General features: G+C 36.0%; 1 protein-coding gene across 1 annotated transcript in view; it reads right to left on the minus strand.

Annotated features, from left to right (window-relative positions):
- LOC135081231 (GAS2-like protein 3) overlaps positions 1-17,849 on the minus strand; it is a 104,679-nt gene extending 86,830 nt beyond the window's left edge. The window contains exon 1 of the mRNA XM_063975980.1: positions 17,693-17,849. The gene's annotated coding sequence lies outside the window, so the exon portion shown is untranslated. The remainder of the gene's footprint in view (positions 1-17,692) is intronic.
- Between the last annotated feature and the right edge of the window lie 979 nt (positions 17,850-18,828).

Raw genomic sequence — 18,828 nt, forward strand, 5'->3', positions numbered from 1 at the left:
GTCAGCTGTTTGAATGCCCTGATTATAAAATTTCTTATAAGTAAGTGTGTATTGATAACTATGTATTTTCTTACTAAAAGAGATAATTTGGGACTGTGCTTACTGTGATCAATAAAGTCTATTCTATTCTATTAGAAATTTTAAGGAATGATCTGTAAAAGCTAACAGTTTAGTTTGGATTAAGACTATGAGATGGTTTTTAAGCCTATTGCTATACTAAATGAATAAACTAATGTGACAAACGAGTACTTTTTACTTGAATGTGAATTGGGGCAATATTATTGAGTAAACAATAAAGTTACTTGACTCTTTGTTTAACCGATAACACATTTCCTTAACTTGTCATAACCGCTAGAGCATTATCTGCGCAATGTGTCGATTGAAGTCGTCCAATAAGTGTAAATTTCCCAACTTTTAGACAAGTTGTAGGTAATAAGGACGAAAAGACTGAGAATTAAGTATGTCATTTGCTACGTAAAGTCTTTCGTCATTTGCTATGTCCATCAAGTAACGAAAGTCGGAGATGTTCATCCTATTATAACTTTTCTTATCTGATGGTTTGTCCTAAATCAAAAGTGCGGCTGGTAACTCTAGCCCCTGGTAGCGAGCAAACGTGGCAAATGGCAAATGGCTCACCCACTTGTCTCCGAAATGACCCATTTCGTCGCGGCGGCGGACAACGTGTTATGACTTCCGCGAAACAATGGAATAACCAGCTTCTGGACAATTCTGTACCCTGTACACACTCTGAAATCGAGAGTAGGTACGTTGACAAGGTTTAATAATATTTAAACAAACAGGATTTTTCTTGTAAAATAAGTAGTTGAAACTTTATTTGATTTCCTCGAAAAAAATAAATAACCATTTATAAAAGTTTTATATCTCCATAGATAGATATCGTATAAATTGAATGTAATGGTATTTATAAAACAAATAAACATGAAAGAAATCAAAGGATGCCATTAGAATGCGCGGAACCGCGGCTCTAAACGATTTCCGTTGCGCGCGCGCAGACGTGGTCGAAATCGAAAATAGACGTCCACTGTCAAAAATATTCAAATTACACCTCAAAAAGATTCGTTTTCACTGGCTGTAGTTATCACTGAATGGTTCATTCAACCAATAAGTACACCGACAGCCATTTAACCTGAAAACAGCCTTGTAGTCTTCTTATATAGAGAACGCGATGTTAAACTAAAGTTTCTTCTACGCATAACATCTATACGGTGACTAGAATATGAACATTCTCACGGAACATCTTCATAAGAATAAAAAAGGGTGATGTTATACACAACCTACGAGTGACTGAAATAAATAATTTCAGTCGTAGTCTCGTAGACAGCAAAAGTTTATTTGGAAGCGGATTAAAACTATGTGACTACCTGAAGCAGTTCGCTACAGCGCTGTTACTGAAAGGCCAGATTTAAAGCATGAAGTTATAAACATAAACTTTCAGAAAACATTTATATTATGACGTCTCATCATTCCACATTGTTTCGCAACAGTTCCACTTCCGTTACAAAATCGTTATCTCTCGGCGTTCGCGAAGGCGATCGATTGCGGCGATTTCTTCGGCCGCGTCGCGTCGTCACGCATGACATGAGCGACGTGCGCTGCGCGTGCGCCGCCTGCGTGATGCCGCCTCTTCCGATGATGACAGGGGTGCCAAATTGATAACACACCCGGAATTATAAAACGAGGCTTTAAAAAGTGACGGTGATGGATCGGAAAGGATTAAGCAATTGTTACTTACTTTCTTTATTATTTCGTTTAGGTATAATTAAAAACTATCATTTTAACGTTCGCGAAATATACAACTAACAAACCTTTAAGAAATACAGACAAGGAAATTGCTGACAAAACCTTTTTGAAAACACCACTAACCGTTTTATTTGTTTCAGCTGAAAACTGAATAAATCTGAATAAATGGCAACCCTGTAATGAGAGGCTCTTCCGGCGAATAATGGCGATCGGAAGCGGTTTCTCCGTAATGGCTGCGACAATATGTTATGACATTGGCCACTCGTATGACCTTTGGGTCATTCCACCGGCCAAGAAAATCACGTGTCCGGGGCCAAAAAGTACCCGAATATCATAATATTTTAGTAACAAATATTTTTATCTAATAGTATAACTTTGGTTCTCGTTGTTAAACCACAGAGATAGTTAATAATAGTTAATTAAGTAATTTAAAAAAAATCGTAAGTCGTCAAAAATTGATTACCACGACGTGTCCGCGCTCCCGATTTCAGAACAAATTTGCTCGTATAAATTAATCCGTTATTATTACCGCTTTTAATGCTTATGTAATCGATTACTGATTAAATAAACATTGATAAATTAAATACGATATAACTATATGACTAAAAGGTTTTGTAAAATAACTATTTGAAGTTGTGTCCGGGCGTTAACCGTGATTACCCCGACACGTCACTAATGTGCGCCTACGTCCCTAGCTACGCAATTAAGAAACGAGCTCTATCCTCCCCCGTGAACCTTTAGTGGTGGCCTGCGTGCCGAGGTGATCGGTAATGCAACTCGTCGCAGGATTTCGGAGTTATCGAGATAAGAATATGATTACCCCGACCTTGGTTCAGTGCACGATTGATTTACTCTATCCTGTTTTTTTAGGTTTCTTTACATGGAAAGTTCTTGAGAATGTACAGGAATAATGGTCCATGTAACCGCATTTTTGTGTATTAAAACATATGGGATTCAACTTACAGATTGGGCAGGGCTCAGGATAAACCTTAATTTTTTGACTACCCCGACCTTGATTACCCCGACTTTTGTCACCGAGTAATCAATAATACTGTAATTTTACTAATGAATGATTAACTAAATAACGTTTAATAAGCAAAATTACCCTTTACTAAAATGAAATCCTATCTCCTATTAATACATAATATTATCCCTCAAAATTGGCAAGACCCCTGGACTCGACCTTATCACCGCTGAAATGCTGTAAGCCGATGTAAACTCCGCCGTTTACGTCCTGACACCTGTCTTCGAAAACATCTGGATGGAAGAGGAACTCCCAGACGACTGGCATAAGGGGCTTCTAATTAATGTGCCGAAAAAAGGGTAAAGCAAGGGTATCAGTACCGGAAGACCCAAGAGATGCGATCTGGAGTGAGGAATTGCACACCGTTGGTGCAGAGGATGTCCAACGAGTCCACAATTTCACTTACCTCGGGAGCATCGTTTCAGAGCCTGGAGGTACCGAAGAGGACATCACATCGTGCATTGCCAAGGCCAGAGCTACCTTCGCAGAACTTCGCAAGATCAAAATATTCGGGTCCAACGTCAAACCAGTTCTGCTCTATGGGCGTGAAACTTGGAAGGTCACTAAGGTTATCTCGCACCAGCTGCAGATCTTCTTCAGCCGCTGTCTTCGCCGAATTCTCCAAAATCTTCAAACGACGAACTTTTGGAACGCTGCCACGAAATACCGATCTTTCAGCAGAATAAACGCTGCAAGTGGAACTGGATCGGCCACACTCTCCGAAGGGACCCCGATCACATCCCCAAGCAGGCTCTAGATTGGAACCCCCAGGGAAAATGCAAACGTGGTCGCGCCAAAAAAACATAGCGGCGCACTGCTAAGACATGGAGCGAGATCAAACACGAAGCTCAAGACCAAATGCGATGGAGGACTGTTGTGGACGCCTTCTGTCCCAAATAGGAGACATAGGACATTGAGTCACTAATATTATATGTATAATGTATATGTATGTTTTTTTACTCTTTTACGCAACAACTACTTAACAGATTTTGTTGAAACTTTACAATATTGTCGTTTATACATCAAAATAACAAATGGCTAGTTATAATAACATTTATTTTACCATAACTTAAAAAAAACCTTAGAAAATAAAATATTTTGTTTTATTTTTGATTACTCTGACTCCCAACTTTGATTACCCCGACCATGAAAATTTTGATGTCGCATAACTTTTTATTCCTGCTTGCTACCGATGGGCCAATATAAAAAATATGCTCGTAATTATGTCTATTTTCAAATGTTTTACCTAAACTTACTCTAAATTCAAAAATAAAAAAGGTCGGGGTAATCAACAAAATAATCCAGATCCGGAGAATGACCGCTTTACAACGTGGGAATCCGCGCGTTATTATATTTTTGTTGTTATCTCCGCTGATTGCGGTAATCGGCGTGTTTACTCGCGGGCGCTACCGAAGGCGCTTGACGAGACATAATTACGTTGATGATCTAGCAATAAATATGTATGGAACACGTTTATTTCGCAATTTGATGTGGACTATCAATCACAATAACATCAAGTGACACACAAACTTAATCATAATTTTAAGTAAGTACCTGTGTTGTTCAATATTATTTAAAAAGATGATACATACATTAGTCTCGTGAAAAACTTGATGAACAAGAAAATATCCAAATTCCATTCACTTATTTAGCGAGTACGCTTATAAAAAGCTCCTTTACACGTCCAAACATTTTTGTTGAGTTAATCGAGATTTTTTCAAGTGACTCGAATCGATTGCTGCAGTTTAAAAGTGTTTATTTAACTTTGATTTGATATTCTGATAAAATTAAATGTAAAATATTTCTCCTTCGAGCATGCGAATGCGCGTCAATGTTAATTATCTGCAGAATGTTTATTACAATGTGCAATTACTAAAAAATAATTTAAATAATATGCGACCCTGGCGCGTAGCTTATCACTCGTATTTATTGTGGGCGAATCCGTATTATTATCGCCACAGGACACGGCGAATCCACTTACCTACTGCCTAAATAACAAAAACATCCTACTTATTCTTGATTGATTCATTTTTATGTTGTCTTCAGTCATTGCACTTCAGCTAGAGAAGCTAATAAAAATGTTACTGTACCTAGTCCTAAAACAGTTTGTTGTAGCGTACAGGAACATACAAAAATGATTGATCAAACATGATTTATTTATTGGCAATACTATCCCGATATAATTAGTGTAACTGTATTCTAATTACATATTTAAAAAAATAATTAACTAGCAGTCTAGCATCATGTTTTATACTATTAAAAAGAAATATTTATAAATTAGTAGTGCAATTAATTTATCAATTACAACTTTTTCCTACTTTTAAACATTAAAATGTAATGGTTCCGGTTCTTACTTTTATACTATGTATGAATAATACAGGCGCCTGCGAAGGCTCATAGTGTCTAACACTAGGGGTTTACATCCTCGAAAAAAATACCGAAAGAAAGAAACTAATAGGAAACAATTTTTCAATATCAATTTGGAGCAGAGCCCACTTTTTGGATTCAATCAGACTAGATGCATCCCGCGGGAAATTGATCAACGGACCACGTGGATTTATTGCAAGGTTGGCTTTGGGACACTGCCAACATGAAACCAAATAATAAATCTTTTCTTTGTTAGCATTTACAGTATTGAACAAAAACTGAGAAAACCCTGTCATCACTGTCCTTTTGATCATTCGTTAGAACAGGTTGATTCAAATAAAAAATAGAGAGCTGCATAACGTACTCGATCATTATTTTATCAATTTGCACTTAAGTTAGTATTAAGTAATTTAACACCAATATCTTATAGTTAGAGGGTGGATGTGTTATGGCATAATCACAAGTAGATACTGCGCTTTCTTTCTTTTTAATTTATTTGCACCTTTGCCATAACTAATAAAATGTAAATCCGCACGTTTCTAAGTAAATCGCCCGAATATGTGGCGATGTCCCAGTTAGTCACTTTCGCTTGGTATTCTCTTTCGTCACTCATTATGCGCGTGCGCACCGGAGCGTTGCTACGGGACTAGTTCGTACTCTTAATTCAGCTAATCTGATCGTTGTCTATTCCGTTTTGCTTTCTTTGAGAAAACTACATAATATGTAAAAGGAGAACACGCATACATGAGCAATGTAATGCTGAATTTTGAATTTTTAGTAGCCCAGTTTACATTGCTCGAAGTAGGAAATTGACACGAGTGTGACAAAAATGACTTCAGACAGAATTATTAGAGCTGAACTTGAAACTGAAAAACAACAAAACATGGAAACAATAGAAGACACTTAATTTTAATCTCATTTAATTGTTAGTTAAAGTGTCCTAAAGATAGCTGACAGTTGTTGAGAAATAAATGTTCTTTAAACCCAATTAAGTGTTTTGATGCTTCCCTCTCAGGAACGTTCATAATCATTACTGATTCGTTCGTTTCAGCCAAATGACGTCCACTGCTGGACAAAGGGCACCCTCAGAGCGCTTGTAGACGTCCGTTTTTTTGACCGGACAACGGCCCGATTTTTTCACCGGATTAAGCGGTGGCGTATGGTTTATAATGAACGTGTGCACATGCATCGGACATAGGTCCGGCGAGAAAATTGACAGCAAACAAAGGATATCCGTTTTTTGACGGTCCGTCGTCCGGTGAAAAAACGGACGTCTACAAGCGCTCTCAAGGATTTCCACAACGACTGATCCTACGCTGCCCGTATCAAGTATCACTGATTAGTTTGTAATAACTCGACAAGTCATCAACAAATATAAGTACAGTACATGATCAACATCAACAATTGCTCAGGCGCACGAGGCCGTGGGTGTAGCGGGCGCGACAGGTGCTTCGCTCGGACAAGTGACATCAGCCTGTCCGCGACTTCACAAAAACTGGTCCATTGATGGATTCTTGATGGATTTACACAGGGCGGAGGTACAGGAAAACTTACAGTAATGAATGTTGCAGAGCTTAAAAGCTCTCGTCCTCAGAGGTCGTGGACTTTATAGTTTCACATCATGGGATTTCAAAATGGGTGGTTTTGGAGAAAAGAAACTCATATTGTAAAAGGTCGGGTACCTCAACACAGGACATAATGGAATTAAACAATTTCCGATGCAGAATTGCACATGATGAAACTATGAGTTTTAGCCTATCCAACCCTAAGCGCAGGAGACAATTGATTTCTACTATGTCTCGATTTGCGGGTACTTAAGGGAGGAGATGATAAATAGGCCCAGCAACAGCTGAAGAAAGAAAGAAAGATTTATTACAATGGACATAAGAAAATACAAAAGAGGTAAATAAATAAAAAACAAAAAAGACAGAGGCACATAAAACACACAATGGAAGAGAAAATCAACTGAGCTGCCCTGTCGCACAGCGATGCCCATCGCAATGGGACCCCATTCAGCATATGCCGAGGCCCACGGTGAGGAAGGCCACGAGTAAAGTCGCATGGTGTAAACGCCACTACGAGTTGGCGGAGGCGTCCGTGGGCGACCACGCTGCTGCGCCCGCGTTGTTATTCAAACACGTGCTTTGTGTTATTGTACCCCGTGGATGAAGTGCCATATGATTTTAAAACAATTTACTTGTTATAATCACTAAGTTGTATATTATCATTCAATTTAATTGATTTCTTACTGTATGAGAATCTCACCGTAACATAATCAGGTAAATCAATAGCAACCTACAAGTAGTACGAGAGCCCACGACCAAAACCATGTGTCATAGCAATACGGCAAAAACCCTATAAAATCGTTAGATTGTATGATTCTGAACCCGACTAGGTGTGTAGTAACGGTCGAAAGTGTAGCAACTGAGTGGGAGGCCATTTCTGCTGTGTCAAAAAAAAAAGACAGTCGGTATTATAGCAATACGTCTGATAGTGAAAATGTACATAGATTTTATAATTGTATTACGAAAAAGTTTGTTTTCAGACATTTTGCGCGTAGCATATAGCCTGTGCGCATTTTTGAAAATGTCAACAAATTTAGCCGACCTGTATCATAGCAATACGGATAATTATTTTTTTTTAACTTTTCGTATTGCTGCCATGATTACCAAAAACCTGTTTTCAGACACTTTAAGTGTATCAAAAAGTTGTATGATAGAGAAGGTGCTACACTTAATTTGTCTGATATAAATTTTTTGCACATGTGGACAACTTATTTTATCATGTCCAACAATTTTCAGACATATTGCTATGATACCGATCGGTAAAATTTGTTAACATTTTCAAAACGGTCTCAAAATTTAATGCGTTCACATTTCCGTCTGAAAATTGTTTTGTTCGCATCAAATAACCAAAATTTACTAATAAAAAAGATTTTCAGACGTATTGCTATGAGACATTTTTTTTGTCTCATTTTTAATTTTTTTAAGTGATTTTACGGGTTTGCGCTACACCACTAACGTCTGAAAATAATGTTTCCGGTATCTCAGAACTATCATTCAACTACAGTCTGCAAATCAGACATATTGCTATGATGCAGTTCGGTAAAATTCTTTGACAATTTTGAAAATTCGGTCAGATCAAACGCTACGCGGAAAATGTCTGGTATTGGTATTTTCGAGTTCAGGATAATCGTATCTATCGATTTGATGCGGTTTTGGCCGTATTGCTATGAGACAAAAATTTTGGTCGTGGGCTCTCGTACTAAAGCATTTAACTTGGTTACAAGTTCTAAAGAGAGAGCCATGTTTGATTGCTATGACGGCTCATAGTGATCCTGATCTACGACATCACTTATTTAAACCACACGAATAATGCAGCTTGCCTGAAACACTTGGATAGTCCTCAGGGTATAAATGCATCATTAGTAAAATGTCTGCAATACACAGCAGTTAAGTACCGCAAATAAACAATATTTGAATTACCCACGCACTAAAATAGTACGTCTCTTTGCATTAACTTTAACACATTAACGACAAATTACTATGAGGTTTCGACGTTAACTAACAGTTGTAGTATGTCATAGTTAATCCCCATATTTGTAATGCTTATTGAAAGACATACGAGTATTAACAACATTTACTATGTCTTTCGTGGGATTATCGTCTTAGCGACCATAATGTCATAACTTATTACTTTTAAGATAAAAGCTAACTCCAGTATCATCGAGTGATTCGAAAAGACAAATTAATCTTTGATTAATGAAGATAGACGATTAGATACTTAGATCAATTTAAGCCAATCATCACGTACCTATTTAATCATAGTAATCGAAATGATCACTCAGAAGCTATAATTTGTGTGAGTGTCTGAGTATAATCTAATCGCAATTATATCTGCAGTTAGTCAGAAATAACTAGTTGTCATGAACTAAGATGTTATTAATACAAAACTAATGGTAAGTGAGTAAGTGCTGATTGGTACATAACCTACTTAGATCGTTTAATGTAATATGACGCATTCCAAAAAGACCTAATGATACAAGCCCATACCTACAAAAAATAAACGAATTAACAATGAAAAAATCCCGAGTGTTATCACCTAATAGAGTCACAGACTGCGGTCATATGACGTCAGAGGTCTCCCCGCGAGGGTCTAATCTAAGGCTGGGTTGCACCATCTTACTTTGACTTTAACAAACGTCAAAAATCTGTCAAACTCCATACAAAATACACCGGTTACCGTTAAAGTTACGGTCAAAGTTAGGTGGTGCAACTCAGCCTAAGCCAAGTTTATTGTTTGTGTCATTACGAGTGCATCAGTGACCCTGTCACATGCTCGAGACCACGTGTGCTCGCATGCGTGGGATATTTTATCTTTCTGGTTTTGTACAACAATGACAAATTTGGTTTATTTTCGTTTGATTATACCTACCTACTTATTTAAAGTTTTAAACCATTAATAACTCTACTAAATATTAACGCGACAAGACGTTGTGTGAAGACAACTTTATGTAGAGTCGTAACGCACAGCGTAAATTAAAACATTCTTATCACCCAATCATCAATACGGAATGAAACGTTAAGTTCCATCAAAATCGATTGACAAGTTCTTTTATTCTGCAAAATGCTACCTACATCTTGTAATTAAAACTAGTATAGCACATTATCTACAAAAATATCTAGGCTCCGAATGAATGGCACATAAGTTACATAGTTAATCGGCTCCCAGAGTATACAACTGACATCATTCATCAACGGCAGTGCAAAACGACCGTGAGCTGATGGTAGCAGACCTGAGTCCATTAAATAAAATCATAAGCTGGAGGTCGTCTCTCGCCATCAATCTAAGTTCTAATAGGCCTTGATACGGTCCGCTGCTTTTGTTCACTAATCATTTTACAAAAGCACAAACAATATGAAACGGTCAGTCGGTTGCATGGGTCACGACTGACCCGGCCGCGTTGCGTATCTTTGGATGATAGTCACTCCAACGCGTCAATAAATTGTGAATTATCTCCATATTAAAGTCACATTAACAGTTTTGGTTAACGTCACTATATGATGATGTTATCATTGAACTGCGACGTTATTTGACCATACTAACACCTACATAAACAATTAATTTACAGGATGTTTAGTGACAAGTTGACAAAAAATGTGTAATAGAAACTGTAATAGAAAACCCTCTAGCCACCAGGTCTTAAATCTTTATTTAAGTGGTTGGAAAAAAGGCGGTTTTTAACGTAACCTTTCTTAAGAATTCTCTTGCACGTCAGATACGCAACTGCTGTCAGAATTTGTAAACTAATAACTTAGCCGCTGTTTGATCTAATCGATAAATTCCTCACTAAACCGACGGGCATTTTACATACATTAGTCTTAGTTATTAAAAATACATCGACGCCGACGGCTCTAGTTGTTATTATTAGATAAGATTTATAGTCTATGGATTTGCATTTTCACTTAAACATAACTTAAAATATCTATTCAAAACCTAAACGATTGCAATTTCAAAAGGCTGTAAAATATTAAAATGATGCTTAATTTTAAAAGCGCAGAGTAAGTATGTAACTATTATTATGTAGGCCACTGGCGCAATAACTGAATATTTCATATTGCTCAAGTGATATTTCAGAATCGGCAACCATTTGCAAATTAATTTAGTGTAATAATGGTCATATAGTTTTAAAACACGAATACCTAGTTATCTTTTCGCAATCGTATTCATAGGGCATTTAAGAAAAGTACCAACTCAGTAATAAACATTTTAACAGTCTAGAGTTGACAAGGGTTCCATATTTTGTCAATTTATAAAATTATGCTTTCGCGACTGGGTGCTCTGGGATACAGGCATACCTAGGACTGAAATCGGTGGTATTTTGAGACTACAAATGAAGTACACATTCGATGTAGGTACTTACCTACCTAGGCATTTGAAATAAGCTAAGCAATAATTTTGATGTTTACGGGTAGACAAGTTATCCCATATCAATAATGGCTAATATTTAGTAATTTAATTAAGTCAATACTAGTAATTCTACGCTTGGATGCACCAGGCGCGCAGGCCAGCGAGGAGCTGACCGGAGGCTACAATGGCTCGTGTCAACACAAAAACTGCGAGGTCAACTGCCGGTTGTGATGACCACTACAATTAACTTCATAAAAACTAAGGCATCATTTTCCTTATGAATGAATGAAACTAACCTTAACGCAGAGATTACTGCCAAACCGACGACTCAGTGTTATGAACGAACAATAGAATCCCAAATAAAAATAATTGCAATTTTAGAAAGTATAAATATAAAAAGCAAAAGACTCATCCTATTATTATCTCTACGAGCGATTTTTAAAATGTTGCAAGTGCCCTTCTTTCTGCTCCACAAACATTTTATTGATCGTAACCGCGAGTCACAAGATTTAACGATATTAATTATTGTAGTTATCGCTCCGCTACCCGCTCTGAGTGGACGCTGCCTCACCTCACCATCCTTACGCAATTCTAATTAATATGAAGCCCATTAATTTGGATCCATGATATAATTGTTGCGTCGGGGAACCGAACTGACATCCTTTTCACGAGGAAGCAACTAGATGACCAGCCACCAGACAAGTCCGACATTGCCATTGCCATGTGCATTCACGAATATGTAATAATATGTATTTTCGATGTAAAGATGGCACATTTGCATACTGCTTGCATGATTTGCAACTAAATCAATCGTCGATTATCAATTTCCTAGATATAAATTCCTACACATGCTTAGTTTCTACAAGCTGATTAACATTTAGTCATTATTGGAATTGATTTCTCCGAAAACTTTCAAATAAAAGTAGTTTTGCAACTTGTTTTCTGCAAATTATTATCAGCAATTAATGCTTTAAAACACAATTTCAATTACTAGACTAAACATAGCGCATAACATACAATTTATTCCAACTCGCTATCATAGCAAAGAGTAAATAACATATACCTAATTTACTTATTACAGACAGGTTCATATTCGCCCAACTAATTGTAGTTCTCATAACGGCCACTTATCTAAATCAAACAATCCTAATAACCTAACAGATGTTCAAACTAATTGCCACGAATGCATCACAGACGAGCACAGCCTGACGAGAAGAAACAGCCCAGTCAAATCAAACATTGCTTCATAAAGATAGCAAAAACTGGCTAAAAAGTTTAATTTATCTTATTCTGCTAAGCAATAATTGCCTTCCGTGGACATCTTCAGTTTTTATTGATAGCTTAACAAATCTAGGTAGACTTACTTTTATTTTAATCAAGGTTTCGATATACCTACGAGTATAAGCGACTACGTATGAAACATGGGCCAGTACACGCCTGGGCCTTTCCATGGTGGTATCAGATAGTGTCGCAATATTCGTAGCAATGTTATAATGGTATGATTTTCCCACATGATTAAAATATATTATTTACTGACATTGAAATTTGAATGCATATTTGATAAAGGATATGGTAAATAATTAAACTTATCAAATATTTAAATATAGTCTTGTGCCATATTTTCCTGCTTTATTATTGTCAGGCGCATCTGGCGTGAACAAGCTGTTCTTAGCTGGCTATCGTAGTTTGTCGGCGTCTCAAAGGATGTTTCGCGCATCGCTCGCGACACAAACGATCGCTAACACGAATGCTCGACTGGATTCTTGTTGTTAATGGCAATTGATTAACTTTAACTTGGCATTTATCGGTTACATTAACGGTAACCATGATTTACCCATCACCTTAAAGCGTCACTTACAAGTACGACTACGAAGTCATGTTGTTGGAATTATCAACTTAAAAGCTCTCAATAGTTATTAGTCTATTATGTAGATGTTACTTAATATCACATGATAATAATGATTTTCATCTGAAATCTTTTCGGAAAACTTATATGTCATGTATTTTTAATAGGTATACAGTGTGCGTGACTGTAAGCTCGAAATCGTATGTAAAAATAATTTCAATTTATAATTAAATATAGATAAATACTATTTGAACTACTATACTATTTGTAATAATATATAGAATCCATTATTGGCTGTAAGAACAAAAATATCTGTTTGTATTATTATTATAAAGAGCTGTGGTTTTCTGAATAAAGAAAAATAAAATAAAATGAACCTAATTTAATACAAAAGGGGAAAATGGCTAATAATAGCGATAATGCAACATGAGTAACAGAAATAATGGTTCGATTTCTTATCACTATCCACGCTGCACACTGATAAAACTCATAGTGCATATGGATTGACAACTCGGAGAAAGTCAATTGAAATTATAATTTGATTACATAGGTATACATAATTTAGAAATATTTAACATGAATTGCGTAACTAATAAGCTTTATTAAAACCGATTAGTGAAGCTTTAACATTTGTAATTCTCTTTTTAAGTCTAGAACTATGTAAATATTTATTACCTTATTTTATTTAAGTATTTAGAAAATATGTACAGTCACGGAATGAAAAGGTTCGTCACCTTAGTGTCGGTTTTCGCTTGAACTAGGTACTGTAAGAGTCAAACCTGCCAACATAACAGTGCAAGAAACAGTGCTGCTAACATTTAAATAAATATGACGTTTGCTAACGAATAAGGTTTTCCTTGTTTATTTTTCTATCCCATCAGTGCAATGCAATGATGACATTGACCAATTGACAATAGTTTTTTTTATTTAATAGAAATAATAATGGCAGGTTGAACCAACAAGAAGGTTTTAGTTTATCAATCATAATAATCTTCTTGACAAGATAAATCGTCAAACAACTTTGATCTGAATAATTTTGAACTTTACTGACGAACAGTTATAGATTATTTTCTCTAACTCGAGATTATTCCGTGACATAGTTTCAAAAGGTAATATGTGCTCGCGGTTCGTTGAAGGAATCAATTTGAAAACTGACGAACCTTTTCATTCCGTGACTGTACTTTAGTTAATAAGTTATGTTCTGTATAATCCTAGCTGTTAAGCGATTGAGTTACATCAATTGTACAGAGCGAGCCCTTCAGTACGCGAAAACAACTCGCACTTGACCGGTTAATTATTAACTAATGTAAACAAATACTTATAGTTCATTAACTTTACTCGAGTACCTACACTAGTTTATTCGTTAATTAGGTACTTACTTGTGTCTAAATATTATTAAAAGGTACCGAATGTTAACACATTTTTAATTAACGATAACAAATTACTATCGCTAAGGTGGGACAGTAAGTAGTTCGAGTCAACCAAAGTGGTCAAAAATTTGACAACATAACCTTATTCCAATGAGGGCTATCGTTTTAGCGCTCACCAGTTAGCGCCACTGTAGAGTAAGGTCCTGTCACTTGCTAGTAGCGAAGACAGTGGCACCAACTGGTGAGCGCTAAAGTGGTAGGAGGACTATCGCATTTGCACTCATCAAGATGGCGCCACTGTAGAGTAAGGTCCTGTCAATCGCCAGGGGTGCCAACTGTTAAGTATAAAAACGATAGCCCTCATTGTAACAAAGACGTGTTGCGAACTTGTTGCCTACTTTGGGTGTCACGAACTATTTGACGCTGACTGTACTCGTTATTACTACGATATTAGGTAATTATAGGCGTAATCGTATTCCTGGAAGTGTACTATTAAATTAAATTGGCATGTGAAGTGGACTAATCTTACGAATTCATGTTTGTAAAACTTTTTTTTTAATAAGTTTTATTAATTAAGTAAGTATTGGACAGTAGGTAGTAGGCAGCACATGAAAATCAAATGTAATATGGGTAGGTACATACCTACTCGTACTTATAATAAATTGTTCACGTCTTAGGATTTTAAATATTTTCATAACAATACATATGTCCCATAACAATGCTCGTAGTAAAGCAGTTTTCAAATCTCTTTAATTTTATTTAATTGGAATTTGCATAGCTAAAAGTGGGCAATGAAACATGTTTGAAAAAATAAATGCCTCTCTGATAGAGCAACAAATTAGTTTTTATGACAACTCTTTCACGACAGATTACTAACTACCTAATGTATTTTAACGTTTAATCTAATCAGTAGGTGTTAGTATGGACACATACAACTTAATGAATCACCACGCGGGTTCCATTGATTAAAGGCCAGCTTTCTTCGTCGGCCCATTCAAGTCCAGCTGTCGTGAGCTGAATGTAGCCCGCAAGCCATTAGCATTTGTAGCAATTAAATAAATAAATAAATAAATACCATCAGATGAGCCCTACATCATTACATAATAAAATAAAAACAATAATATACATCTTCAGTCCTTGACTGCGCATCTAAATATAAAATACTCGTGATCACATTAGTACTTGCCCCCAGAAAGATTCGAACCCGCAACCATTTTTATATGGATAGTTAGGCTGGCATAGGTAATGGCAAATTGTATAGAAGGGGCTACAAATGAAAACATTATCTTATATGTATAGTCTTCATTCAGCAAATCACAAGCGTTTCACTACTATTATCTGAATAATTATGAGGTTTAATTGTCATTTAATTCACTTTCTATTAATTAAATTCATAGACATTAACGTCTTTCAAATCGATAAGAAAATACATGTACTTGCACATAGTAACATAATTAATGGACATAATATGCATAATAGGGTGGTCCTTATTTTTCGACTTTTGAATTATCCCCGGGGCACTTTCTCATTCGATTATATACCTCTAAATATGAAATTAGCTTTTTTTGTTTTTTTTTTTGGTTAAGATTTAGAGGTCGCTACCAGCTGTCAAAATATTTACAAAAGCTTTGAAGATCTTAAATCATGGTTTCATAAATGTTTTATTTAAGTGTTTATATCACATTTTAAGTGCAAATGAACATCGCATAGATAGAATAGACAATCGCTTCTTGTCCCCTTCTCCCGTCAACCCCTCTTCTGTACCGACCAGGTACCGACGCGTCGAGATACTAACAAGTAAACTCTTATATCTTAAAAACAATTGATTCAAATATGTACATTGTACATAATATCTTAGTTCATAGCAACAACAATAATTTTGTAATATTTTTATTTGGCTTTGGCTTTAAAAATAAATGAATCTAACAAATACAGATTTTGTGTTTTTACTTAAATTCAAACCTTGGTAGCGACCCCTAAATGTCTTTTAAAAATTAAAAAAAAATAATGAAAGACTTTCATATGGTATATATTCAAATTACGTGGTGCCCCGCAAAATATAAGAAAAAAAAATTTTTTCGTAGGAATAAGGACCACCCTAATGCATAATTAATAACTTTTATTAAGTCCAAAATTGAAATGGAATACTATTACTCGTATTCACTTTCATACTTTATTAATTTATTATTATTACGTACTTTACTATCATTTTATAAGCAAAATAAGATAATAATGATGTGGTGCGATTAAAATTATTTCTTGTATATAGTTATTAGTTACTACTCTCGTTAACGTAAACTTAAACAAGTACATATCTTACTTAAAATGCTTAAAAAATACAATTAGAATCTTCAAAAAAAAACAATGTAATAATGCAATCATTTTTACAAGCAAAAGTAAAATCTCCAAAAATGTCTGCCTCGCACTAGTTGCTGACAACAATTCAAGTTTGGAGTAGCTAATTAGTCAAATTAGTTTTACTACAATAACAGGTAATTACTCCAATGACGCCTAATTAATTATTTCAGCTAAAAAACATTTGCGCTTGACAATAAATATGTGACGTCAAAATAAACACGCTGTAAAATTTTCAACAAAACACCGGTACCGGCGGAAAACTGGGTGCAAAGGTGAAAAACATATTTTTATTAATTTTACAAAACTGGCTGAAATGCGTCTTATTTTTTTGCAATTACACAACCTGCAATAGACATACCTGCATAATTTAAAACTTTTTGTTAAGGGATCTGTGAGTAATAATAACCAAAGTGCAGGTTGAAAACAAATATTGTTCTGTTGTGGGCTTTTCCAGAAACATCTCATAGTTGTTTAAAGGAATTTGCTTACATTTTGTAAGATATTTATCGTTTTTAAAACTACCTGGCGCACAACAAAAGTCGAGATAAGAGATTACGTGCTTAAGTCCGCATTATCGAAGAATTACAAAGTGCCATTGTTTTGTTTGGCTTCTTAAATGAATGAGGACACGTTTATTTGAGGTGAGCTGTTAAATTATTTAAGTTTTTTTTCCAAAATAACAACAATTGAACGTAAAAGTTTAGTGGGGGGACAGAGAATTTACATTTCTTCCTAATATTGTCATAAACACCACAGTAACTACTCAATGTTGTGTTGTTGTTGATATAAATGCAGGTTGCTTAATATAAAAAATGTGGAGGTAGTTTTAAGTTTTGCAAAATTATAAACAATACTGACAAGTTCTCTTTTTACTACAGTAATAATTGGGAAAAGTTATTACAAATCTGTAATAATACACCGATCAATTATTTTCTGAACGCTAACAATAAATCTAGCATCCGTCGAAACTTTCGCGTTTTAATTCACAGATTAATGTCGCGCAAACTCACGTGCTGAAAAACGAAACTACCGTCCAATTAAGAAAAAAATGCTCACCGAAACAGCATCAACAATTGGAAACTCCTCGCATAACTGCAGCTCCACAGTGCACACACTCTCACTCACAAATTGTCGGGTTAACTACGAGATGCCGCGATGTTTTCCGAACGCTGCCGAGCGGTAAGGTGCGTGCGCGCTACACGGCTGCGCGGTGCGATATGGCCGCAGCGAGTCGCTGAACTCGCGTGCAACTCGAACGCGAATTCGCGGCGAGAACTTGTGCTTGCGCGGGGGAAACATCGACTAGGGTTGGCTCGAAATCCAATAACTTTGAACAATGCAATTCCCCAAACAGCTTCTAGATTAGACTGAAGAAAGCTTGACCACCTAACTGCGTAGAAACTTAAAGATTGAAGTGTGAAAGACTGTGCTTCGTAGCCTTCGTAGCGTCGTAGCTAGGCCGCTAGAGGCAGGCTGTGCTTAATAAATAAATAAATAATAACTTTATTGACATAATAGGAAATAAGCTTTAACTATCTTCGAAACCCTGTTCTATCGGTCAGAATTGATAGTTTGAATTAGATTATAATGACCTACTGCCTTCTTTGAAATAAAAGTAATGGCCGCCACTGGTCGTAGACTCGTAGCATTTAATGTTTTGGCTTTTAAATTTTCCCCTACTTAAATGAACATGGATTGAATAGAACCAGTGTTATAATTATGTTTTCAAGACCGGATGGTAATAATTTAGTATATGATATCAATCGATACTTAACATAAGCAGTTTCTAGTGCCAGTTAATTAAGTTCCACATTTATATCATTTTGCTAAAATGCCTTGCAGTAGGAACGTTTCATAATTTTTTTACAAATTCACCGAAATATTATGAACAATGTATATTATGAAATATTATCAATACATAGTAATTTAATGAAACTCGTAACTATTGCAGCGTTCGTCGCTGCTGAAACATTGTCATGAAATTTTAGACTTGCAAATGAAATTAATTCAATGATGGAACTTTTTGATAAAACCTGACTGGCTTCATTGAATGACACTCTCCTATGTTTCAATTATGCGCCAATCTAAATTATTTGAGTGCAGCAGCAAGCCAGCCCTGCACTTGGGCACAGAGCGGCTGAGCCGCGACCCGACCCGCGACCTCAACAAAGGTGACAAATGAGGCGGTTCCG

The sequence above is a fragment of the Ostrinia nubilalis genome, chromosome 19 (genome assembly GCF_963855985.1).
Source record: "Ostrinia nubilalis chromosome 19, ilOstNubi1.1, whole genome shotgun sequence".
Lineage (NCBI taxonomy): Eukaryota > Metazoa > Arthropoda > Insecta > Lepidoptera > Crambidae > Ostrinia > Ostrinia nubilalis.